Source organism: Martes martes, assembly GCF_963455335.1.
Source record: "Martes martes genome assembly, chromosome: X".
Classification (NCBI taxonomy): domain Eukaryota; kingdom Metazoa; phylum Chordata; class Mammalia; order Carnivora; family Mustelidae; genus Martes; species Martes martes.
In genome coordinates, this window is record NC_137897.1 from 34,569,402 (window position 1) to 34,594,729 (window position 25,328).

At 41.1% G+C, this 25,328-nt stretch overlaps 1 protein-coding gene across 1 annotated transcript in view; it reads left to right on the forward strand.

The window, feature by feature from the left end:
- The first annotated feature begins 1,245 nt into the window (after positions 1-1,245).
- The window catches only part of USP9X (ubiquitin specific peptidase 9 X-linked), a 135,656-nt gene continuing 111,573 nt past the window's right edge, over positions 1,246-25,328 (forward strand). The window contains exon 1 of the mRNA XM_080794822.1: positions 1,246-1,892. The gene's annotated coding sequence lies outside the window, so the exon portion shown is untranslated. The remainder of the gene's footprint in view (positions 1,893-25,328) is intronic.

Sequence of the window (25,328 nt, forward strand, 5' to 3'; positions counted from 1 at the left end):
AAAAAAATTGTGTTATGTTAGTTGTATTGATTTGGCAAAAGAACCTAATCTTGCTGTTCAGTACTGTTTTGTCGCTGTGCCTTCCATGGCACTTTATAGTACTTTCTTTGCTGTTCAAAGGGTGGTCGGTCACAGTAAGGTTGTGAGGAAGCCCAGGCGCTTTCAGGTTCTGATGCTGCAGGATCAAGTGAATGAATTTCTCAGAGCACTTGTTTTATTGGGGGGGGGAGGTTCCGCCAAACCCCCACGTAACCCCCCCCAAACCCCGCAGGAGATAGCCACACCTTCCCTCTATCGGAAAGGAGCAGGTGGCCAGGCCCTGGAGACCTGGCACTGCTGCCACCCCCAAGGTACCCGCCCAACGGGCCTGGCTGGCTCACGGGCCAAATGACGCGGGTCAGCTCTGCCCCTGGGACCCTCACGCACCGCGGGTGAGACCGCCCAGCGCGTGGTCTCAAGATCTTGTCTTTCCGCTACCCCTCCCCCCACAATCCCGGAAAAGGGGGGAGACTGGTGACGTCATCATCCGGGCACTAGCCGCCGGGGCCACGGTTCACAATGGAACAAAAACAAGCGGCCCAAGTCAAACTCTGAGCGACGCAGCTGCGGTTTGCGCGATTAACCCTTTCCTGGCCACACACTGCCAAATCTCCCAGCTCCTTCTCCGCCGTGGTATGCCAGATCCTTCCGGATCTCCCTTCCCCCACTTTTCCTTGTCCTCGTGTCACCTCTGTTCTCACATCGCTCCTGATATGAGGGGTTTGGAACGTAGCGCGACCCCCGAGGGGCCGACGGAAAGACACCGTACTGCGTGAACAATCTGTACCGCATTGTGTTCCCCTCCCCCACTCCAGTTCTCCGGGTTCGAAGCGCCTTGCGCCTGGCCCGGCTTCCCTGGTAGCACACGCAACTCTCCCTGGCTTGACGGCCCGGGGTGTCGGAGAAGGGAGCAGAAGGAGCAGCTGAGCGAGGAGCGGGGGTAGGGGGGAGGAGGAGACGAAGGAGGAGGGCCAGGGGGCGGGCCCTGTGAGGGGCGGGGCTAGATGGGGGCGGAGGATCCTCACGGCTTTGGGCGGCGCTGGGGTTAGTGGGAGTCTGCGCCGCCGCGCTGCTGCCTTCGCCGCCACCAGTGCTGCTGCCGCCGCCGCTACCGCCGCCGCCAGTGGCCGAGCGTTTTTTTTTCTTTTTTTTTTTTCTTTTCTTTTTTTTTTTTTTTTTTTTTTTTTTTGGTTTGCCGGATCCGCCATATTGGCGAGGACGGGCGTCCGCGGCTGCGGAAGCTAGTCTCCGCCGTTGCCGGAGCCGCAACCTCACAGCACCGGGCCCGTGCGGGCCTCTGCCGCGCGGAGCCCCTCCCCGCGTTGCTCAGCTCACAGGCCTCGCGGGAGCCCGCCGCTGCCGCCTCTCTCCCGGGAGGCGGCCGCCTCAGCACTCGGTGCTCCGGTCGGCGCCGGGAGCGAGGAGCGAGCCGCAGCAAAGCGACCAGGCCCGGAGCGGGGACAGAGGCGGTGACCACGGGAAGGTGAAGCCGCCACTGCAGGAGGAGGAGCGGGAGGAGGTGACGCAGGAGAAACGCACCGCCCGGAGCCCGTCTGAGCTCAGCTAGAGCCCCGGCCCGAGGGGAGAAGAGGGAAGAGGCCGCCGCCGCCGGCTGAGGAGGAGGAGGCGGCCGCGGCCACCGCTGCTGCAGGGCGGGCGCGGCGAGCAGCGAATTCCGGCGCCCCCGTGCAGCTTCCTGGTCTTCACGCCCGCAGCGTCTCGACACACTTTGTCGCCAGTCACCCCCGGGCCTGGGATGCACCCAGGGTCGGCCTTGTCCTGGGACTGAGTCTTGCAGCTGCCTGCTGCCTCCGCGTGCCCTGCTTCTGAGGAGAAAACGCCCGGGTCGTGCGGTGAGTAGCCGGCCGCGCCGGGACGAGGCGCTTCTCCGGGGCCAACAGCTGGATCTGAGGGGAGGAGGGCGAGGGGGGTGTGCGAGCCCACGGTTCCTCTCTCGGCCGGCCGCTGACTAGGCCGGGGGCTCCCCGGCCCCCCTCCCCACCCCACCCCCCGCGGCGGGGTGGGCGAGCGCGCGCGGCGCGGGTGGGGGCGCGGGGCGCCGCTCGGTGTCGAGCCGGCGTCCCGGGAGCGTGGCTGTGTGTTTTGGACTGTAAGGGAAAATGGCTGACGGCTTCGTCCCTCCCCCTCCTCCCCCTTCCAGTCCTGTCTGGGGCCGAGTAGGAGGATGGAGTCTCGGCGCCCGGCGTGCAGCCCCCGCATCGGCGCCCCGGGGCCGGGTCGGTGGCGGGGGCTAGTCGCCCCCGGCCCTCGGCCTTGCAGCGGGGCTCTCGGGGGACTCGAGGCCGCTCTCCTCCCCAGTCTCGTTCCACTTGACACCAAACGCCATTACTGAGGTGGAGTGATTTGGAGCAGCAGAGCTAGGCCTCCGCTCGGCTACGCCTGGCTATCAGGCCCGACGACTTGTCCGCCTCCCCCCCCCCCACCCTCCCGCGATAACCGTCAGCTTCTTCTCGGCCCTCTAGACCGAGAGCCTGAGCCGGGTTATCGGCCCCCTACACCTCCGTCGTCCCCTTTCGTTTGCTGAGGGCCAAAGCCGCGAAAGCTGTTTTGATGCAGAAATCGCCTCCCACCTAGCTTGGACCCACCACCTTTCTATTTTTAACTGTTTATCTGCAAAAATATTAGCCTCTGCGAGCTTGGTGATAATGAACCCTCCAGGTTCCTGTGGTACGAGGCTTCGGGTTCCAGAAATTGTTTATTTTTCATTCATTGTGAAATACTAAGAGTTACGGAGCAGGTGTATACGTTGTTTTGTAATCTTTGTAGGGACTTCTGTGGGGACTAGAACTTAAATGGGAATTTTTAAAGATTTCCAATGGAACCTGCTTAAACTATGCATATTTTTTTGAAAGTTACATAGTTAAAACCTTAATTGGATTTTCCACCGTGCAGTTTACAGGTGTGTGTAATTTCTTCGGATTGTCTTAGAATTGAACTGAGCGAGTTGCGGTTTTAAATATTCGTGCCTCATTTTGGGTGAGGGAAATATTTGTACCCGTCTTTTATACCTGGAAACTAACGAGCCTCCTAAATCTACATAACGTTTGTATACCTTCACTTCTGAGGAAGAATCTGGGCTGTATTTATTGATTAGGAAACTTTTCAGCAGGTACTTAACCCTCTCTTGGAGCTCATTATCTACTCTTAGTGATTATATAGTAAGGACTCGTTGGCTTTCTTAATCCGTACACTTGAATTTAAAAATAGAGACTGCAAACTCTCCTTTAGATCTCCCTGGTCTACTGATTCAGTGGGCTGCCATTTTGGTTTCAGCAAATGCCTCTCAAGTTCTTAAAGATTAAGCTTTATTGTTCCAATGTCTGCATAGAGGGGAAAAATAGAAGTATTTGAAATTGGTGTTCCCAAAGGTGAACTCAAAATGTTTGTTAAGTTTTGTTTTCTTTATTTTAAAAATAAGACATTTGGAGTATACGGATATTTTCCCTCTACCCTTTTTCCTGTATCTTTTTGTACGGACATTTAACTTGGAATTTTTAATGTGTTATTTTAATGTTCTCATGCCATTTCTTCCTTTTGTTTGCTGACCTTGGTAGTTTCTGAGAGGAAAAATTTCTGGAGGGATTGAATAACGGCAAGAACAGTACATGTGAGAATCTAAATTCTTCAGAAAGTTCCTTTGAAGGGCAGAGTTTACCTTTCACCAAATTATTGTAATCCCCTGTTGGTGTTCCATACTTCTCTTGTTTTATTGATGGAATGCGCAAGTAGGATTTACTCTGGATCTTTTTTTCTTCCAGGATCTTGAAATAAGTATTCTGACATCTCAAGAAGATGAGGGATTTCGTCGATGTCTCTTCAAAGATAATTTTTTTTCAGATGGTATTAATAATGCTGTTTATAGCTTTTGAAAATGGATATTTGTCATGAATTTGTTAGTCAAGTTCTTGATTAGTTGGACACAAGCAAGCATTCTTTTAGTTTACTTTTATAAGGTTAACTTTAATGAAGTTTTTATGTTTCATTTCTAGAATTTTTAATATTGAAACCAATCTTTGTTTAAATTAGGTTAAGGAAGGTTGTTCGAAATATATGGGGGATGTGTTACAGATCAGTCTTCTTGTAACTCTTTTGGGCACTTTGGGAAAGGATCTTATTCTGTGGTTCTTGAGCTAGTTGGGTTTGTTTTTTGGTGGGGTTGTTTTGTTTTGTTCTGTTTTGTTTGTTTTGCTTTTGAATTCTAAAATAATGTGATGGTTTTATAATAGCCTGCATTATATATCCCCTCTTGCTGGTACGTTTTCCGAATCTTGATACTTTCTTTTTTCCCCCTAAAAATTGAGGGGGGGGGAGATTTTAGTTTCCCCTCCTTTTTTTGTTTTTGTTTTTGTGTTTTTTTGAGTTGTATTTTTGAAAGCTGCCCTATTTGTTGCTAAGTTCTTGTCTTAGTATAGGGTCTAACGTTAATGTTTGGGACAGGGGTTAATGCGTTGACCCTCAAACCTGACTGCCCGTTAGAATCATTTAAGGGAAATGGCTGGATCTCACTCTCTGATACTGATTAGGTCTGATAGGGGTCCTGGGCAAAGGTTTATGTTAAAACCACTGTGGATGGTTTTCATGCAGTCAGGGTTGAATACCACTGTTAATGCTGTTAGCATGTTCTTATTGAACTTTCAGGCATTTAAATAAGAAGATGGATTTTTTTTCCTCAAATGTTTTCAGTTATCAGCATAAATAATGTTGTCTTCATCATATAGGTGAGAGATTGAGGTCTGTCAACCAGTGGTGTTTCAGCTACGGTGCCACATTAAGGAAATGAGACTGATCACTATTTTTAAAAAACATTTGGAACTTTCGTCTGTTTCCTGAACCAAAGTAGCTTTAGATGAAAATTTTAATAAAAGTATGACAATTGTCTGCAACTTGGGAAATAAGTTAGTTAGCCAGGGAGGTGCTAAAAGCTTTGCAGCAAGTAGGTTCTTTCTCTTCCATATGTCTCCCAACATGTTCTGGTTGATGGGTGTGTTTGGTGGGTGTGTTTATGACTAAAATAATGTTAGGCAACATAACGTTCCTAAAAGATGTAAAATCTAGGCATTTGTCTCCCAGTAATTTATTTAAATCGTCTCATAAATGAACATTTAGTATCATGTGAGCTTCTATTCTCTCAGTTTGAAAATACTGAGTTTTATTTAGCTTGGTTTAAAATCAGTGTAATTTTTACAAAACATTTTCAAAACTAGAGGTCTCATTTTGCGTTTTCATAGTATCAGTTTAATGGAATAAAGGAAATAGCATTAAACGCCTTTATTTGGTGTTTATTTCTCTTAATTCTCTTGGTCCGTTGTGTTAAATTCTGTATTGAGGCTGGGGAGAAAGCCTGCTAATGCGGAATCTAGGAGCTTTCTTAATGCGGCACAAGATCTCAAAGATCTTTCTATTAATGGTCATTGCAATCTTATTTTCTATGGTATAAAGTATGAAAAGGAAAAGAAGACTTTATGGAACTTTTGATATTTACATTTATTGGTGTTTGAATTAATCATTCAATTATTACTGTTGAATATAAAGTAATGACCAATGTAATAACTTTTAAGGAATAAGAATTGAAAAAGTACACTGTTAAGATACTTTTTCTAAATTTATTCTTCATACGTGCATGTTCTGGTCTTGTGGGCTTCGGTATGCATGTACACACTACACGTGTATTCTACAGGGGTTTTTAGTTCTATTTCCAGCTACTGTCTAACAATGATTTTCTACCTCAGCTGTGTATCAGAATCACCTGTAGAGCTTTTCCAAAAATTTTTTCCCAAAAAACAAAGGGTATTTTCCTAGGTCTTACGCTCTGGAAATTATGATTGAGTTATTTTGGGGTAGAAACTAGGCATTTAAAAAACTCAAAAAATATTTCTGATGTCCAGCTGGGGGTTCTTTGCACTTCATTTGAGGAAAAGGGAAGATCTGAGATTTTTTGAGTTTTGTGTCCTATCATTAGGCAGTAATATTCTCACTTGAGTTTAGTTTTGCCACTCACACTGTCAAAAATTCCAGGGGCGCCTGGGTGGCTCAGTCGTTTAAGTGGCTGCTTTCCGCTCAGGTCATGATCCCAGAGTGTCCCCACATCTGGCTCCCTGCTCAGTGGAGAGCCTGCTTCTCCATTTCCCTCTGCCTGCTTCTCTGTCTACTTGTGCTTCTCTTTCTATCTCTGTCAAATAAATAAAAATAAAATAAAAAAATTCCAGACACAAGGTAGCAAAAAGTTTAGAAGCTAGATTAATAGTTGGGAGAGACCAGGATTCCAGAGTTTCATGTATACATACAGACACAAACACCCAAAAATTCATTATCTCTTACTGAGCACCTTCTTGGGAGTCAAAGTTCCAGCTCTAATACTAGCTTATTAATACCTGTTTTAAGACATTAGTTTGCTTTTAATCCTTCAGCAAATATTTATTGGGCATCTGCTATATGCCAGGTCCTTTTCTAGAGATTGCTATTGTATAGAAGCTTATGTTGTATGAAGTGAGGAGCATTGGACTGGCTGATTGTCTAAAGTCTTTCTTAGCTCTGATTTTGTCTTTCTTTAATGCGCCTCATAGATGGGGAGACTGAATTTTGTTATAAAAATATACCTAACTATGGTATAATCCAATGGAATTTTCCTTTTATCTTTCAGTTTCTTTTACATAGAATTTCATTCTGATCTCCAGTCTTCTCCAGTGAATACAAATGTCAAGTACAGTATGCGAATTCTTAGATATTGAGTTTAAGAATAGCTGTACTTGTAATGCTTTTAGTTTTTGGCCAGGAATTACATACTGTGCTGTTCAACCCTTCCTCCTGCCATTCCTTTTTTGTATTGGTGGTCTGTCAGTTACCTCTATGCTATTGGTGTTTTTTGTTTGTTTGTCTCACTTATTTTGTTCAGATGCTTTGGTTTTTGTCCTCCAAACTTTAGATTTGTGGTATTCATCTTATCAGACTCAAGATCCTGTCACTGATATATCTCTAGTACCTAGAAAGTGCCTGGCACATAGGTATTCAGTAATTATTTGTTGGATGAATAGTCATTTCACCATATTACATTCTTCATGAGTATGATTTCTCTATTTTTTTCTTTTTTTCTAATTCTCTTTATTACTTGGAGTTACTTAACTTGACCTGATAATTGTCTTTTATTTTTATTCATTTTATTTATTTATTTATTTTTAAAGATTTTATCTATTTGAGAGAGAGCATGAGCAGGGAGGAGGGGGAGAGGGTGAGGGAGAAGCAGACTCCCCGCTGAGTAGGGAGCCTTATGTGGGACTCCATCCCAGGACCCTAGGATCATGACCTGATCCGAAGGCAGAAGCTTAACTGACTGAGCCACCTAGGCGCCCTGATAGTTGTTTTATGATGAGCAGTCCTGGAGGGAGTCTTAGACCTCAAACTCCTTGTTTTTCAGATGAAGAACATGGCTTAAAAACTGCTGAAGTGGGGCGCCTGGGTGGCTCAGTGGGTTAAAGCCACTGCTTTCGGCTCAGGTCATGATCCCAGGGTCCCAGGATCGAGCCCCGCATCAGGCTCTCTGCTCAGCAGGAGGCCTGCTTCTCTTCCTCTCTCTCTCTCTGCCTGCCTCTCTGCCTACTTGTGATCTCTGTCAAATAAATAAATAAAATCTTTAAAAAAAAAAAAACTGCTGAAGTAACGTGACTAAGGTGGTGTGCATAGACTGCGTTCTGCATGAAGCTCTTTCCATATTTAATAAAGCACAGTAACTCTTCTTTGATTTCTGTTATCTTTGTAGTCACTGTCCTAAAATTCACGCTTAAATTTCTCTCTAATGGATAATGGGTAATAAGGTCAGCAGTTCTGTCCTTTACCTTTGTGTATTACAGAGCGTATAGAATAATACTCTTTACAATAACTGCCTGAATGGCAAAATCTGGAGGAATATCTGACTCCCAATACCTAGAACTGCATACAAAATTGATGTATCATCACGTTTGGGCTTCTTTCAGTTTATCCTTCTGTAACTGATCAATCATAGAAGTTTTGAACACTTTAGACCCATATTGATTGGCCAGCCATTATTAGAGGAATTGTTTTCCTTGGCATGAGTTTGAGCTGGTTGTCTTGGATCCCATCCTTGGTTGCAGAGCCTATGAAGTAGGAAGAGAAGAAAATTTAGATAGAAAAAAAAAAGGAGTAGGAGAAGACGACTCCCTTTCCTATCCTATTTATGCCAATTTCCTTCCTACTGACTTTGGTGTTTTTATTCTGAGTTTAGGTTGTTAGATCTCTCTTGTGGTCTTTTCTCAGTTGGTTACTTCTAAGAACTGAGTATGTCTACTCAGTTAGATAGCAGAAAGCATGGAAAATATTACATGGCATTAGACCCATGTTGTATCTAACAGTATTTTGCCCCTGATCAAGGTAGTGTATAAAGATTTGGTTGTTTTCCTTGATAATACCTCCCGAATTCAAATCAGGGATCAGCAAACTTCTCGGTAAAAAGCCAAATCAGAAATGTTTTAGGTTTTGTGTGCTAAGAGGAGAAATTAAGGATATTGTGTCAATTTTCTGTGGGTGAAATTCAAAATATGATAGCGCAATTATTTGTAATTTGGGTCTAATGAGAATAGAATGGGAGGGCTCATAAATACTTTTTTTTTTTTTTGGCCTAATGGGAGATTTAAAGTTCGTGTTCCCTGTCATTAATTGGTTGTAAATATTCCTGTGTGAAATGCATTCTCAGCTTGTGGGCTATATAAAAACAGGAGGTTGGATTTGGTCTGTGAACATAATTTGCCAGCCCTGGTTTAGGGCAAGGTTCTAAAACCTGGAGGGTTTGTTAAAACAGATTTCTAGGCCCTGCCCCCTGAGTTTGGTTCAGTAAGTATGGGATGGGGCTCAAGAGTGTATATTTCTAACAAGTTCCCAAGTATGGAACTACCTTTGGAGAATTACTGGCTTAGAGATGAATTCCAGCATATTTTACCTTTGTTCGGGCTTATCATTTTGTCTAATTTTACTTGAATCCTTTGTATTTCATACTTGATTTTAAATTCTGCACTTACATGTTAAATGGTTATTATGTTCTAGGTATTTTACCAGATAACAGAGATATAAGGTGGGCAAAACACAATTGTTCCTGTCATATATACTGGTTAGAGTGAGTTTAAAAATCAGTTTCTGGGGCACCTGGGTGACCCAGGTGGTTAAGTGTCTGATTTTGGCTTAGGTCATGATCCCGGGGGGCCTAGAATTGAGCCTTGAGTTGGGCTCCCCACTCAGCGGGGATTTGGCTTGTCCCTCTGCCCCTCCCTCTGCTCACATTCAGACACACATACTCTCTCTCAAATAGATAAATAAAATCTTTTTTTTTTTTTTAAGATTTTATTTGTTTATTTGACAGAGATCACAAATAGGCAGAGAGGCAAGCAGATAGAGAGGGGCAGGGAAGCAGGCTCCCTGCAGAGCAGAGAGCCTGATGTGGGTCTCGATATGGGGCTCGATCCCAGGACCCTGGGATCATGACCTGAGCTGAAGGCAGAGGCTTTAACCCACTGAGCCACCCGGGTGCCCCTAAATAAAATCTTTTTTTAAAAATCAGTTTCCACAAACCCTTTAGAGCTAGAGTCTATGAAACAAAAAGCACCATTTTGAAAGCAGGGCAGTGGTATTTGATACTCATTAAAGGAAAGCTAAATTGGAAGGAAACATTACAAAATATTTCATTAATTTGACGTTTTAGGGGATAATGTTTTGTATAAATGAATTTTTCAGATTATCAAAGCTTATTTGTTTTTTTAAAGATTGTATTTATTTATTTGACAGAGATCACAAGTACGCAGAGAGGCAGGCAGAGAGAGAGAGAGAGAGAGAGGAAGGGAAGCTGGCTCCCTGCTGAGTAGAGAGCCTGATGCGGGTCTCAATCCCAGGACCCTGGGATCATGACTTGAGCCAAAGGCAGAGGCTTTAACCCACTGAGCCACCCAGGCGCCCCAAAGCATATTTTTATTTTTTAAAGATTTTATTTATTTATTTGATGGAGAGAGGGAGAGAGAAAAAGAGAGCACGAGCAGGGGGAGTGGCAGAGGGAAAAGCAGCCACCTTGCTGAGCAGGGAGCCCGATGTGGGGCTCGATCTCAGACCATTGGGATCATGACCTGAGCCAAAGGCAGATGCTTCACTGACTGAGCCACCCAGACACCCCTCCCCCCCCAAGCTTACTTTTAAATACTTAAACCAATTTGTTAGTTTTTGACTTTGAGTGTGTTGAGCTGGGGTGAAAGGGATTGTAAGTCCAGGCTGAGGGTGGGAGGAGGAACCTAATGTATTCCCTGCAGGTATATTCCTTGTCTGACTGGATGTCATTATCTGAGCCATATAAATGTCAGCTGTCTCAAATTGCTCCTACTCAGGCATTACCTGAGTTACTCTCAGTGCATCATGGGAAGAAGAATCATCAGTGAAAGGAGAAATGGCAAGATTCTTTGGCTTCTGTTCATCTACACAGCCACAGGAATCGTGTCCCTCATCTCTTCCAGCTTTCTCCAAATACTCCTCAGAATTGGGGCACCTGACTGGCTCAGTCGTGGAACATGCAACTCTTGATCTCAGGGTCGTTAGTTCAAGCCCCATGTTGCATGTAGAACTTACTTAAAAATTAAAAAATACTGCCCAGAGTATACCATGGAAGCTCTATCCAAACGAGGTCATTCTGACATAATTCCAGGCTGCTTTTCCAAGGTGATTTCTTGTTCTCCCATCTAATCAATCCATACTTGATGTGGATGCCCCAGCCTTTCCTATTCCCATGGTTTTTACTTCTTTGAGCTCCATCTCCCCTTTATGGCTAGCCTCCAGTGTCTAGCTCACAAGCTGTATTCATGAAATATTTTCTTTTCTTTTTTTTTAAGATCTTATTTATTTGACAGAGATCACAAGTAGGCAGAGAGACAGGTGGGTTGAGGGGGAAGCAGGCTCCCCACTGAGCAGAGAGTCCCATGTGGGGCTCCATCCCAGGACCCTGAGATCATGACCTGAGCTGAAGGCAGAGGCTTAACCCACTGAGCCACCCAGGCACCCCTGAAGTACTTTCTTTAGTTGGAAATTGGTCTTTACTTTCTCTGAATTCTGGAAGCATTTTTCCTGTGCTTTTCTTTTGGTCTTAACTTACTTTACTATTTGTTTGTGTTTCTTCAGATAAAGCCCCTGGAAGGTGGCTCTGGAAGTTCCGGAGGCTCAGTTAAGTCTGAACTGTCTTTTGTAGGTGGTCCGAACCTCCCTCAGCCTGACCGAGAGAGTGGTATAGTAGGTAGTAAAGAGCTATAATCTTAGTCAAAGGCGTGGATTACAGTTGTAATTTCTTTACCAACTAGTGAGCAAGTTACTTAACCTCCATGAAATCGTAAAGTGAAGGCTTTGGATTGGGTGATTGCTTTCTTAAAACAATTGAATTCATTAATTTAATACCATACTGGCGCAAGGGATACAAAGGTGATTAATTCTTACTTACAAGCTTTATTGTCTAGCAAGTTAGGCAATTAATTATACATGTGGTAAGTGCTATGTTACATAGAGGTGTGAAAAATGGAATAGTAGAAGAGATGAAGAAATCATTGTAATTTGAGGTTGAGTGAGGTTTGCTGATCTTTAGAAGTGTGCTCTTTTGGTGGCCATGTGAATTAAAGCAGGGACTTCTGGGCAGAGGGAGCAACTTGAGATCAGGGTTGGTTTGTTGGTTTTTGTTTTGTTTTAGGGCATGTATGTGCACACACAGGGAGGGAAAGGGGAATGGGAGTTGGGGGGAAGGGCAGAGAGAAGGGGAGAGAGTATCAAGCAGGCTCTGCAGAGTGTGGAGCCCTATGTGGGGCTCCATCTCAAGACCCTGAGATCACAACCTGAGCTGAAACCGAGAGTCAGATGCTTAATCAGCTGAGCCACCCAGGCGCCCCAAGATCAGGGTTTTTAATCTTAACAGTATTGACACTTGGAGCCAGATGATTCTTTGTGATATGGGGTGCTGTCCTATTCCTTTCTGGCCTCTACCAGCAAGATGCCAGTAGTACCTCCTCCCCTCTCCCCATTTTGATAACTAAAAATATTTCCAGACATTGCCAGCTGTGTCCTGGAAACAAAATTTGAGAACCACTACTTGAAATGGAGGAATGGAAGTGAAACTGCAGTGTTTTAGAGAAAAGTTAGTAGTAGACTATAGAAGGAGCATTGGAGATAATTGGGAGGGAAGGGATTGTGGGAGGTGAGGCTAGATCACAAGGGACGAACTTGGGTGCCACATTAGGGCACTTCTGTTTTGTTTTTAGGGTAATGAGATGGACCTTTAAGTTAAGTGAGAGATGATTGGGTTTGTGTTTTTGAAAGATAATTCTGATGGCACTGTGGCAGACATGTCAGAGGAGAGTTGGGGAGTGGAGAGAATTTGAGGCAGTATTTTTAACAGTGGCTGAGAGAATGTAAGAGAATGGTTAAGGGAATGGAGTAAAGGAAGTGAGCTACCTGGGACTCCCTTGAATGAGGAAGTTCTTGCTAATTTGACTTTGGCTTCCATCACTGAAGGGAGTGTTGAGCTGGAAAGCAAAGCACCTTTATTGTCTTTCCCTTCTTCAGCTCTTCCCCCATTCCCAATTTCATCTCTCCACTTGAGAGCTTCTGACTGTTGATATGTCTTGAAAGGTCATAGAGAGGAATCTGGGTTATAGAATGACTGTTTTCCCAGTGTGGCTCTGTTACTTAAACAGTGGATTATCAGAGCACATGGCTTTCTTACCTCCTCCCTCCCTTAAAATATGGGGGACTAGAATCTGGTATCCAGAGACTGTTAACTGTTGGCTCACCGTGGTTTGTATAGGCATTATTTTACAGCTTTTAAATTAGATTGATACACAAAGGTAGAATAATAATCTTACTGTTTAAATAATTGCATTAATTCCATCCCTCCTAGTTCGGAGGTTTTTTTTGTGTTTCAAAACAGCATTCGTATTTGAATTGAAAATGGTGTAGTCAGTGGAAGGGTACTGGACTTCAATTAGAAGGGCTGTGTTTTAGTTCCAGTTATCCTGCTGTTAATCACTTAATTCTTGGGTCCTCATTACTCTTACCTTTAAAAGAGATGACTTAAGCTACCACTTTTTTTTTGAGTTAATAAATTTTATCTTTATCCCTAGAGATGTATAGATTCCAGAGAAGAAAAATTTTCAAGTAAAGGAAAATGGGAAAGGTAAAAAAAGAGTTAATAGATTTAGGAGTTGTTGGATTTGGGTTGACAAGTAAAGGGAGGGATAAGAAAATAATTTGAATGTTACCTTTAACTTGTTTTTCCTTTCTGTGTCTGTGTGTCTGGATTTTTCTGGAGGGCTTTGTTTTACTTAGATCCTTATGGGCTAATTGTGCTTGGCCGAAAGCTTATAGTGTGAATTTAGGGAGCACAGAGTTGGTAGCCAGGATATAATTTCTTTGCTGGCAGAGCAGCCTAAAGTTTGGTTAAGTTTTCATCTGAAGTCTAGCTTAAGCTTTAAGGACAAACTGCTGTTAAAAAATGATGTAGCCAGCCAGGGAAAATAATATTTGGGAGAAGTTTTTTTTTGAATGGAGAATGAAGTATGCAGATAAATATAGTAGCAGTGGTTTGTCTGGTGCAGATGGTTTCAGAGAAAATGTTGATACCTTATTTTTCATCACTACAAGAGAAGTAGCAAAAGAAATTTATCATTTTTTTAAATTCATTATTTTCATTGTATATCCTAATGATAATTAGGCCAGTCATTCTCAAACTTACTGCTCTTAGGACCCCTTTATAATTATTGAGGCCTCAAAGAGCTTTTGTTTATGTCAGGTTAATGTCCTTTGATGTTTACTATTTTGGAAGGTAAAATGGGAAATTTTTTTTTAAGATTTTATTTATTTATTTGACAGATAGAGATCACAAGTAGGCAGAGAGGCAGGCGGAGAGAGAGGGGAGGAGGAAGCAGGCTCCCTGGCGAGCAGAGAGCCCGATGCAGGGCTTGATGCAGGGCTCGATCCCAGGACCCTGGGATCATGACCTGAGCCGAAGGCAGAGGCTTGAACCCACTGAGCCACCCAGGCGCCCCCAAAATGGGAAAAAATTTTAAACCTGTGTATGTGTTTGAAAGTAAAACTACTTGCATGGTTTTTTTAAAAAAGATTTTACTTATTTGAGAGAAGCAGGTGAGAACAAGAGGTGTGCTGCAGAGGTAGAGAGAAGCAGGCTCTGCACTGAGCAGGGAGCCCAACATGGGGCTCCATCCCAGGACCTCAAGATCATGACCAGAGCTAAAGGCAGATGCTTGACCAACTAGGCCACCCAGGCGCCCCAAACCCATTGTATATTAATGTAAATAATACTTTTATGAAAAATAGCTTTTCCAAGAAAACAAAAATCAGTAAGCAGCATTGCGTTCTCCTACATTTTTGCAAGCATCTCATGTTTGGTGTAATAGAAGGAAGCTAGTTTCTACCTTTAATCTCTTGTGATAGCATACATCATGTAGCCTTTGCCAGAACTCCACTATACGCTGAAGAGAGAATGACCCTAACAGTAGCAAATGAAGTCTTATTATGAAAACAGTTTTTACTTTTTGGATCTCCTGAAAGGGTCTCAGTGGACCACACTTTGAGAACCAGTGCCTTAGACTCCCAAAGGAAGTTTGACATTATTTTTTGAGTGGCTTGCATAGTACAAATTTTTATTTTTTTAAAATTTTATTTATTTATTTATTCGTTCGTTCTTTTTCCCTTTTTTTTTTTTTTTTTAAGATTTTATTTATTTATTTAACAGACACAGAGAGAGGGAACACAGCAGGGGGAGCTGGAGAGGGAGAAGCAGGCTTCCTGCTGGGCAGGGAGTCTGATGCCTTGATCCCAGGACCCTGAGATCATGACCTGAGCTGAAGGTAGCCGCCTAACGACTGAGCCACCCAGGTGTCCTAAATTTATATTTTTTAAATTGAGGTATAGGTTGCATATAGTGAAGACCACAAGTCTTAAATGTGTAGCTTGATAGATTTTTTTTTTTAACAAATGTACACATCTGTGCAACAACCACTTAGATCAGTCTATCATTTTTAGCATCCCAGAAGACTCCTTTATGCCCCTCCCGAAAAGAAACCCCAATACTCTCTCTTTATTTTACTTTATTTTTCATTTTGCGGGGGGTGAACTCACGATGTTGTGGGGCTTGAACTCAACAATGTTGTGATCAAGACCTGAGCTGAGATCAAGTCAGATGCTCAACCAGCTGAGCCACCCAGGTGCCCCCTTATTCTGTCTTTCAGTGAATTAATTATGCCTGTTTCTGAGCTTCATATAAATGGAATAATATAATAAACCCTTTTGTGTTTGGCTTCTTTTGCCCCACATGATTAATTTGTTTTTCATTACTGTATAGTTACTGTGTGAAAGACACCATGATTGACTTATCCATTCTACTGTTTGTGGACATTTAGATTGTTTATAAGGTTTTCCCTGATTATAAAGAAAGTTGTCATGATCCTTTTAATACGTGTCTTTCGGTATACACCCAGAAGTGGAATTGCTAGGTTACGGTATATGCAGATACATATACTATATACATCGGTTTTGGTAGATACTGCCAAACAGATTTCCCAAGTTGTTGGTATACCAGGTTACAATCCCACCACTGTAGTTCCTATTGCTCTAACTTTCTTTCTTTTTTTTTTTTTCTATTGCTCTAACTTAATAACACTTAGTATTGTCAGACCTTTTAATGTTAGCTGGTTTAGTAGAGGTTTAGGAATTTCCAGTTGTCTAAATATTCATTTGCTTTTATCTAATGATGTTTAGAACCTTTTCATATGTGTACTGGTTTTTCGGCTATTTAACTCTTGCTTACCTGTAAAATCTGAAGTTTGGCTAGTAGACAGCTTGAAGCCTCTTGTGGCTCAAAATCACTAGTCAAGTGAATTCTTGAAAATACGAGGTATTTTTTAATGAACTTAATTGATACTGAAAATGAGGTTAAGCATTGCCCTTAATTGAAAGAAAGTTATGCATGTTTGGCTTTAGAGTATGTCTGGAAAGATCTTTGCTTTTAAGAGAGTCAATACTTTAGATTAAAATATGGCCTTTAGAAATACCAAGAAGATAGGAAATAACAGGTATTGGTGAGGACGTGGAGAAAAGGGAACTGTTGTGCACTGTTGGGAATGTAAATTGGTGCAGCCACTATGGAAAACAGTATGGAGTTTCCTCAAAAGATTAAAAATAGAAATGCCATATGACCCAATAAGTCCACTACTGGGTATTAATCTGAGAAAAATGAAAATGCTAACTCAAGTACATTTATGCACCTCCATGTTTCTTGCAGCACTATTTACAATAGCCAAAATACAGAAAGACTCTAAAATGTCCATCAGTGAAGAAATGGATAAAGAAATTGTGTATTACATTGTGTGTGTATATACAATGGGATGTTACTCAGGCATAAGAATGAATCTTGGGGCGCCTAGGTGGCTAAGTGGGTTAAGCTTCTGCCTTCGGCTCAGGTCATGATCTCGGGGTCTTGGGATCGAGCCCTTCATCGGGCTCTCTGCTCAGCAGGGAGCCTGCTTCCCCCACTCTCTCTGCCTGCCTCTCTGCCTACTTGTGATCTCTGTCAAACAAATAAATAAAATCTTAAAAAAAAAAAGAATCTTGCCATTGGTGACCGTGTGTATGGACCTGGAGGGCGTTATGCCAACTGAAATCAGTCAAGGACAAATACTGTATGATCTCATATATGGAATCAGAAAAACAAAAATCAGCCTCAGAGAAATGGAGAAAAGGTTGATGGCTGCCAGAAGTCGGGGGTGGGGAAGAGATTAATGGATGAAATGGGGGTCAAAGAGAAAAAAGTGGGGGGTTCTTGGCTGGCTCAGTCAGTAGAGCATGTGACTCCTGATCTTGGGGTTGTGTGAGTTCAAACCCCACGTTGGGCCTGGAGCCTAGCCCCCCAAAAATAAGTAAATAAAAACAAAATCAAATGTGTTCAATGTCCATAGAGAAAATAATAAACCAGGAAGCTTACTCGATTCTGCATTGGTTCCACTGTTCAGGAATTCTGTGCATTCCAATAAATGTCTAAGCTTAGCTATGGTTCTTTTTTGTGTGAAATTCACACTTGTGAGATGCATTTTAAAGCATTTACTTGCTGTCCTTCTTTGGTAAATTCTGGAAGAGCTAAAACAGTTGTTATGATTCTGTCTTAAGGGTCTGGTAGGGAGTTAGGTATCAGTAATGTCACCAGGGAAAATTGTCTTTTTCATAGATTTTTCCCCCCCATCCTGGTTTTAATAATTTAACCAGATTTCACCTGTATAAACATGTCTTAAGGAATAGGCAAGGATATAGATAATCCTTGAATACCCGTAAGAGTATACGATTTATTTTAACATGATTGCAATTAAAAAAACAAACAAAAAACAAAAACATGATTGCATATGTTTTACTTATCAGTGAGCTTTTTGTATAGGCCAAATTTTCTTTGTCGAAATGTAACACCTAATGCCAGAGATGGGAGAAATGAGGTTATGAAGGCCACTCAGCGGTACTTGAGGTGATTGGTGCTAGTCTTTTGATCCACTTATTCTGAACTACTGTTAACATTGGCTACATTATCCTATTCCATAATGCTACTTTTGCCTTTTCTTCTCTGTCCCTATATACACTTAGTTGACTTGCTACTCATGTTACTCTTCAAGATGCAGATCAAATGTTGTTCTTCTGAGAAGCTTTTGTTGATCTTCTCTGCCCTTGGATACCTTATTTCCCCATTTTCCAAACTTATTTTTTAAATTTTTATTTCTTAAAGATTTTATTTATTTTAGAGAAAGAGAGTGGGTGCACGAATGAAGGGAGGGGCAGAGGGATAGAATCTTCACACGGACCCCAAGATAGGCACGGAGTCCAACATGGGGCTGGATCTCACAACCCTGAGATCATGATCTGAGCCGAAACCAAGAGTCGGATGCTTAACTGACTGAGCCACCCAGGTGCCCCTTAGGTTTTTATTTAAATTCCAGTTGGTGAACATACAGTGTAATATGAGTTCCAGGCGTACAGTATAGTTATTCAGCACTTCCTTATAACACCTGGTGCCCATCACAAGAAATGCACTGCTTAATCCCCATCACCTATTTCACCCATCCCCCTACCCAAACTTTTTATTTAGGAAAATTCAAATATACAAAGATGCAGATAAACTCCCATCACCTGGCTTCATTTTATGGCTATTCTTTTTTGTAAAACTGTCTGTATATTAGGAAACCAAGACACAGATATTAAGGAATTTGTCCAGCTTGGATGTGTAGGTAAGTGGCAGAACAGGAATTCAAACTGAGGTGGTTTATCTTCAGTCTGTGTGCTCTTAACCACTACAGTATATAATGTCTGAGTGAATGAGCTCTGTTATCTGTTAGCACTTGTTCCTTATTAATCTGGCCACCTTTTGACTTGCATTTGCCAACAGCACCCAGGCACTATTTGTTCTTTCATAAAATATAGCCAGAAGGGACCTTAGCATGCAGCTTTCCCATTTTAAAGATGAGGTTCCTTTGCTTGTAGCCCTTCTGCTTTTCATTTCATTTGTAATATGTCAAAAAATAATTGCTGGCCTCTGGCCTCTTTGTTTAATAGTAGTGTCTGAATATAGTAAGGGGGATGAGGGCCAAAATTGAATTGTAATGTTTTATATTCTGTATACTACATTTAAAATGTTTATGTTGAGTTTGCATTTTTGCTTCAACATTATAGACTTAAAATTTTCATTTTCGGTAACTTGGTATTGTGGCTTCCACTTTCGATACTTTCTTTTGATTTGAGTATTGGCCTTCATGGTGTACTGCAGTGCTTCTTTGAACCTTTAAGATTGTACATACAGACTTTAAAGGTTACTTTTCCTGTTAGATATCTTTTAATGGCATCTACATGTATAAAACTATCACAAAAACGCCAGTGTCCATCAATTAATGAATGCATAAATGTGTATTATACAGTGGAATATTTTTCAACAATAAAAGGAAATGGAGTACGGATACATGCTACAACTTAGTTGAACCTTGAAAAACAATTACGGTAACTGAAAGAAGCTAGTCACGAAAGACTCCATATTGTATGGGTACCCTTTATATGAAATGTCAGGAATAGGCACTTCTAGGGACCCCTGGGTGGCTTAGTCAGTTGAATGTCTGCCTTCCGCTCCGATGATGGTCCCGGGGTCCTGGCATCGGGCTCCCTGCTCCGTGGGGAGCCTACTTCTCCTTCTGCCTCTCCACCTGACTTGTGCTCGCTCTCTTTCTCTCTAATAAATGAAATAAATTGTTAGAAAGAAAAGAATAGGCCAGTTCTATAAAGACAAAAAGTAGATTAGCTTGGGGCTGGGGGTGAGGAGAGAATGGGGAATGACTGCTACTAATGGGTATGGGTTTCTTTTTGGGGTGATGAAAGTGTTCTAAAATTGATTGTGGTGATAGGTGTACAGTCTGAATAAACTGAAAAGAATTGAATTGGAACACTTTAGATGGGTGATTTATATGGTATATGTGGATTAGATCTTGTGGCTGTTCTTTAAAAAACCATTCTGTGTAACTTAAAATATAGTGAAGATCATCTGATTGAAAGGAATTCCAAATTCCTTCGTTTCCTTTTCAAATTCTTTATATTTGTGACTTAATCTAGTTGTGCAAGATTCAGACAAAAAGAATACCCACAGGATGCACATTGAATATGGTAATTATTTATAATCTATTTGCCTTTCTTAAAATGTTGACCAAATGAAATGCGGTCCTTACTTCTGATGTGATAGATTAGCATTTCATGATTGAATTAGTAACTTTCAGGTATTAACTAGTTTTGATAAAGATTTGTTAAAAGCTATTAATAGATAACTTTGAGTTGTTGATCTTGTAATTTAACAGAGTAGACTGATAAGTAGTTATACTGTCTGTGACATTTGGTATGTGACTTTGTCTAATATTTCAAGTCAACATTGCTCACTTAGTAATAGGTTGTTGATTTGTTTAGGGACTAGAATTTAATGGGACCTCACACCCTTTTGTGTAAGGATTTAGTAAATAAAAGAGTATGTAAGTAAAAGTATTTCTTCCTCTTGAAAAGCAGTCTGGGTGATAGCACTGTAAGTCTCAGTATTTTGAAGGATTGTAATATTAATTTTCTGTTTTAGTAGGCAGAACCATAACCAGTAGGTAGGTATGAGTGACAAGGGAAATGGAGTTTGATAGAAGGGAGACCTTCCTGCTGACAGCAGTGGGCTTAACAATGTTGTAACAGGAAATCTTCAAGGGCAGATAAGAGGTTGAATTTTCTACATTTGGAGCAGTTAATTTCTGAATCTTAATGGTCTTCCAAGCCACTCCTCCCCTATTCCCTGCAAAGTTCTAGCCTTCAAAGTATGTTTGGTGCCCTTTTTGTGCTCAAGTTAAAACAGATGTTTTCTTGTTAAAGAAAGCAGACTTGTTTTAAAATTAGTACATGTATTTTGAACTGCTTCCTAATTGAAAACTGCCATACCATTTTTTACTTTTTAATTTTTTAAAAGATTTTACTTACTTATGAGAGAGTGTGTGCATGAACCAGGAAGAGAGGCAAGGGAAGGAGGGGGACAAGCAGACTTCCACTGAGCAGGGAGCCCAACCTGGGGGCTCAGTCCCAGGACCCGAGAACATGAATTGAGCCGAAGGCAACCACTTAACCAACCCAACTGAGCCACCCAGGTACCCAAGAACTGTCACACTGTTTCAGTACTTACGTTAGCTTTGTATTTTTCACACATTGTTGCTTAATTGTACCATTTGATTTGTGGGACAGTGAGAACAACAGAAGCCGACTTGTTGGTGCCAAGGACAAATGATGTCATAGCACACCATGTATACACAGTGATGTAATTAAGTAGGAGGGCTGAGTCCCCCACATGGCATATGACGGTGGTAAAATAGCTGTGCAAAGTTCACAAGAACTCATGCCTTAGCAGTCAGTAATATGCTGCCATCTGTCACTTTATATTATTATTAATAGTTTTGTTTGTAGTTTGTTTTGTAGGAGGGCAAGAAGCATAAGGAGTTTAATTCTTAATTTCATATGTAAATATGTTTAAACAGTGCTAAAATAGAAAGTAGTTTTTAAAAATGCTGTTAAGGTAGAACCAAAATTGGCGAACTTGAGCCAGCTTGGTATTGTTGATAGAAATCTAGTGCTTGGAGTCAGGTGACTGGAACTGGGACTCCAATCCATACTTACTAGGTTATTTATTGAATGAAAAATGTGCTTATGTTTCTCCCTAAAAGTGTGGTTCTTTTGTTCATTCTTTCATTCAACAGATAATTTGTAAGTCGTGTAGCACCACATGATTTTGATGTCTTATTACTGGTTTCTTTATTCTCCCTGTTGTAAAATTTTCTTTAGAGCCAGCACAAATTCTGATAGAAATACTGTGCTATGAGTTGTCTTACAAATATTAAGATAATCTTCGATTTGAAACTTTTTGAAAAGTAGGACAAAATTTTCAATATGGTAGGATTCTGTGTTGAAGCAACAGAATAATAAAAGCAGCTGTATTTGTATAAAACAGTTGAGGCTGTCCATTTATTTTAAAAATCAACCTGAGCAATTGTGATACATATATCAGGAGCATAGAATCCTGGTAATTTATAGTTGGGAGAATGCTTTCCCCCTGAACTGATCTAGAGATCATATTTGCCGGGAGTCTGGGAAGGTTCAAAAATAAGAATTGTCAGGGGTACATAATGATCTAGTTGGCATTTCAGGGGAGAAGAGATTGGCACTTGTTAGAACACTTAGTATTTATTGGGTACCTCCTCTTTCGAAGGTACTTCACATACATTCTCCCATTCAAGCTTCCCAATAATCTCTGAAGGTGTTAGCCAATTTGGGGGGGAGTGATAACTTTGAGATTAAACACTACCTGTTACAGGCATGTCTGTTACATTGTAGTTGCTGAAAGACTTCATGGTCTGCAAAATCAGGCACCAAAACTGGATTTATAGGGGAAAAACAGGGCTAAGAGTAAAGGGATCACTCAAAAGCTATGTAACTTTGTAATTAGAGCACTAATAGAAACAATAAAAATTCTAATAAAATAAATAGCACAGTTAAAAACATTTTGAATTCCTGACAAGCTATAGTAAATATAGGACTTATTAAAAACTGGTAACCTAATGGAACCCTTCCATATAGGGAACGGTTGAGGTTATGGAGTTAGCACATGAGGGAAATAAAATGCACAAAGATCAGAGAGAACAGTGTAAGTAGAAGGCAGAGCATGTAGCCAGCCTCAGTCAAGAGGAATATGGGGTATGACCCACCATCATACTGCTGCTGTTCCTTGGTGCAAGGCATCAGTGTATTGAGGGGAAAATTGCTTCTGAATTAACATGACTTGCAAGTGTGTTTGCTGGCATTTGCCAGTGAGCTAAATCCCATTAACATTAGCTGCATGTTTCGTAGCAAAAAAGACCAGGTCTTTTTCACTTCAAAACCCATACTCATGTTCCACCTTCAGTACTGCATTGTAAATAGTTGTCTTTAAAATGTCTTCTCTCCAATGGAATGTTGTTAGGAAAAGGAACTAATTAATACTTCACTGGATACCTTCTGGCATTTAAAGATGATCATTACCTCATTTAATCACCACAACTGTAGCCTTGATGTTTGGGAAGTTTGCTCAAGATCACACAGTAGGTATCAGAGTAGAAATTTAAATTCAGTGTTTCTGCTTATACATTTGCTTTTGTATACTATATTGCTGCTGGCAAAATAATTTTATTTTGGCCTTTAACAAGTTTGTCTAACACAATAGTATTGGTGAAGTCATTCTATTCCTCCCCTCTGGTGTCTTACAGCACTGAAATAGGCACCAATAGTGATGGAGCATAGCAAAGGGATGAGCAGAGGCAATGGTACCAATTTGTCTGGATTTGAAATCCAGATTTGCTAACTTTGTTCTCCCTATTAACTATTTCGAATTAGTAAATGATAACCTGGCTCATGGTAAATGCTTAGTAAATGTTCACTTACTTGTCCATCACCCCTACCCCATTGCTTCTCTAATGTTCTGGTTCTTTTTCTGCTTTTAATCCGCGCTATTCTATTTCTCCCCTTCTTCCTCATCTATTCGTATCATTGATTTGAAATAGATTATAGATTGTATTTAACTAAATATTGATGTTTTTAACGCTTCCTAAGTTTTCATTGATGTTTTGGGAATATTTGTAACTTTTTTTTAAAAAAGATTCTATTTATTTATATGAGAGAGAGTGAGCAAGAGAGAGCACAAGCTCGGGAAGGGGCAGAGGGAGAGGAAAAAGCAGACTTCCCCCTGAGCAGGGAGCTGGGTATGGGTCTAGATCCCAGGACCCTAGGATCATGACCTGAGCTGAAGGCAGACGCTTAACTGACTGAGCCACCCAGGCGTGAGATGTTTTGGGTGTGGGTGGCTTATTGTTTATGCAGGGCTGGACAGTTTTAAAAACTAGGGATGTGTGTGGATTTGTAATGTTTTAGTTTTCAAGGTACAAGCTATGGATCTGAATACTTGGGTTTGCTGTTTTAGTCTCATTTTGTGTGCCTAAGTTTCTTGCATTTATTAATGTGTAAGTATAATGTATAAATATACTCATTAAGAAAAAATGCAAAAAAAAAAAACCCTGTGGTATATTTCAGTGACATGATCGTGCCTTTGTTTTCTTTTTTTTTTTTAAGATTTTATTTATTTATTTGTCAGAGAGAGAGAGCGCGCGCACGCACAGGCAGACAGAGCGGCAGGCAGAGGGAGAAGCAGGCTCCCTGCCGAGCAAGGAGCCCGATATGGGACTCGATCCCAGGACCCTGGGATCATGACCTGAGCTGAAGGCAACCGCTTAACCAACTGAGCCACCCAAGCGTCCCGTTTTATTTTGTCTTTAAGGAGAATTCAGAATTTTTATTATTTGTAGATGACACAATTATATAGGAAAATCATTTGAGGAACTAGTAAATGCTTTGAATATGATCACTATCCCCAAATAAATTAATTTACTTTTGGTTGAGTTCTAGTTTTATTTCTCTGTGTTCTCCTTTAAATTTATTGAGACTTGATTTACAGCCTAGTTAGTATATGGTCCATTCTGGAGAATGTTCATGTGCACTCAAGAAGAGTATGTATTCTATTGTTGGTAGTGTGTTCTACTTATGTCTGTGTTGTGTAGTTGTTTTGTAGTGTTACTAAAATCGTTTCTATCCTTGATCTTTTCTTAGTTCCATCCATTATTGAAAGTGGGGAATTGGAAGTTTTAATTATTGTTGTATTGTCTATTTCCCTCTCCTTTTGTCATTTTTTGCTTCATATATTTTGGGGCTTGTAGTTTGCGTATATGTATTTATAGTTGATAAATCTTGATGAATGGACCCTTTTATTGTAAAATGTTCTTTTTATCTTTAGTAATAATATTTTTGTATGAAAGTCTATTTTTTGTGATAAATGTATAGACACTTCACCTTTCTTATAATTGCTGTCTTGCGTGATACATATTTTTCCATTCTTTTACTTTTTTTTTTTTTAAGATTTTATTTATTTATTTGACAGACAGAGATCACAAGTAGGCAGAGGCAGGCAGAGAGAGAGAGAGAGAGAGAGAGAGAGGAGGAAGCAGGCTCCCCGCTGAGCAGAGAGCCCGATGCGGGGCTCGATCCCAGGACTCTGAGATCATGACCCGAGCCGAAGGCAAAGGCTTGAACCCACTGAGCCACCCAGGCACCCCCATTCTTTTACTTTTTTATTAAAGTAACGTCTCTGCCCAACGTGGGGCTCAAACTCATGATGCCGAGATCAAGAGTTGCACATGCTACCAACTGGCCTAGCCAGGTGCTCCTCCATCCTTTTGCTTTTAACCAATTTGTATCCTTGGATCTAAAATTCTCCTATTGATGATATGTGGTTGGATCTTCCTTTTTAAATCCAGTCTGTCTCTGTGATTTGATTGAATTTTATTTTTATTGAATTTTATGACATTTAATGTCATTGATCTAGCTGGATTTACATCTGCCATTTTGCTTTATTTTCTGTATCTCATGTCTTGTTTTTCTTTTATGATTTCTTTTGCTGTAAGTGGATACTTTCTAATGTATTTTAATTCCTTTTAATGATTTTTTTCACTATATTTTTTTACATTTTCTTTTAGTAGATTTATTGAGATACATATCTTACAGTTCATCCATCTAAAGTATACAATTAAGTGTTTTTGGTGTATCATTTTAAAAAATGTGTT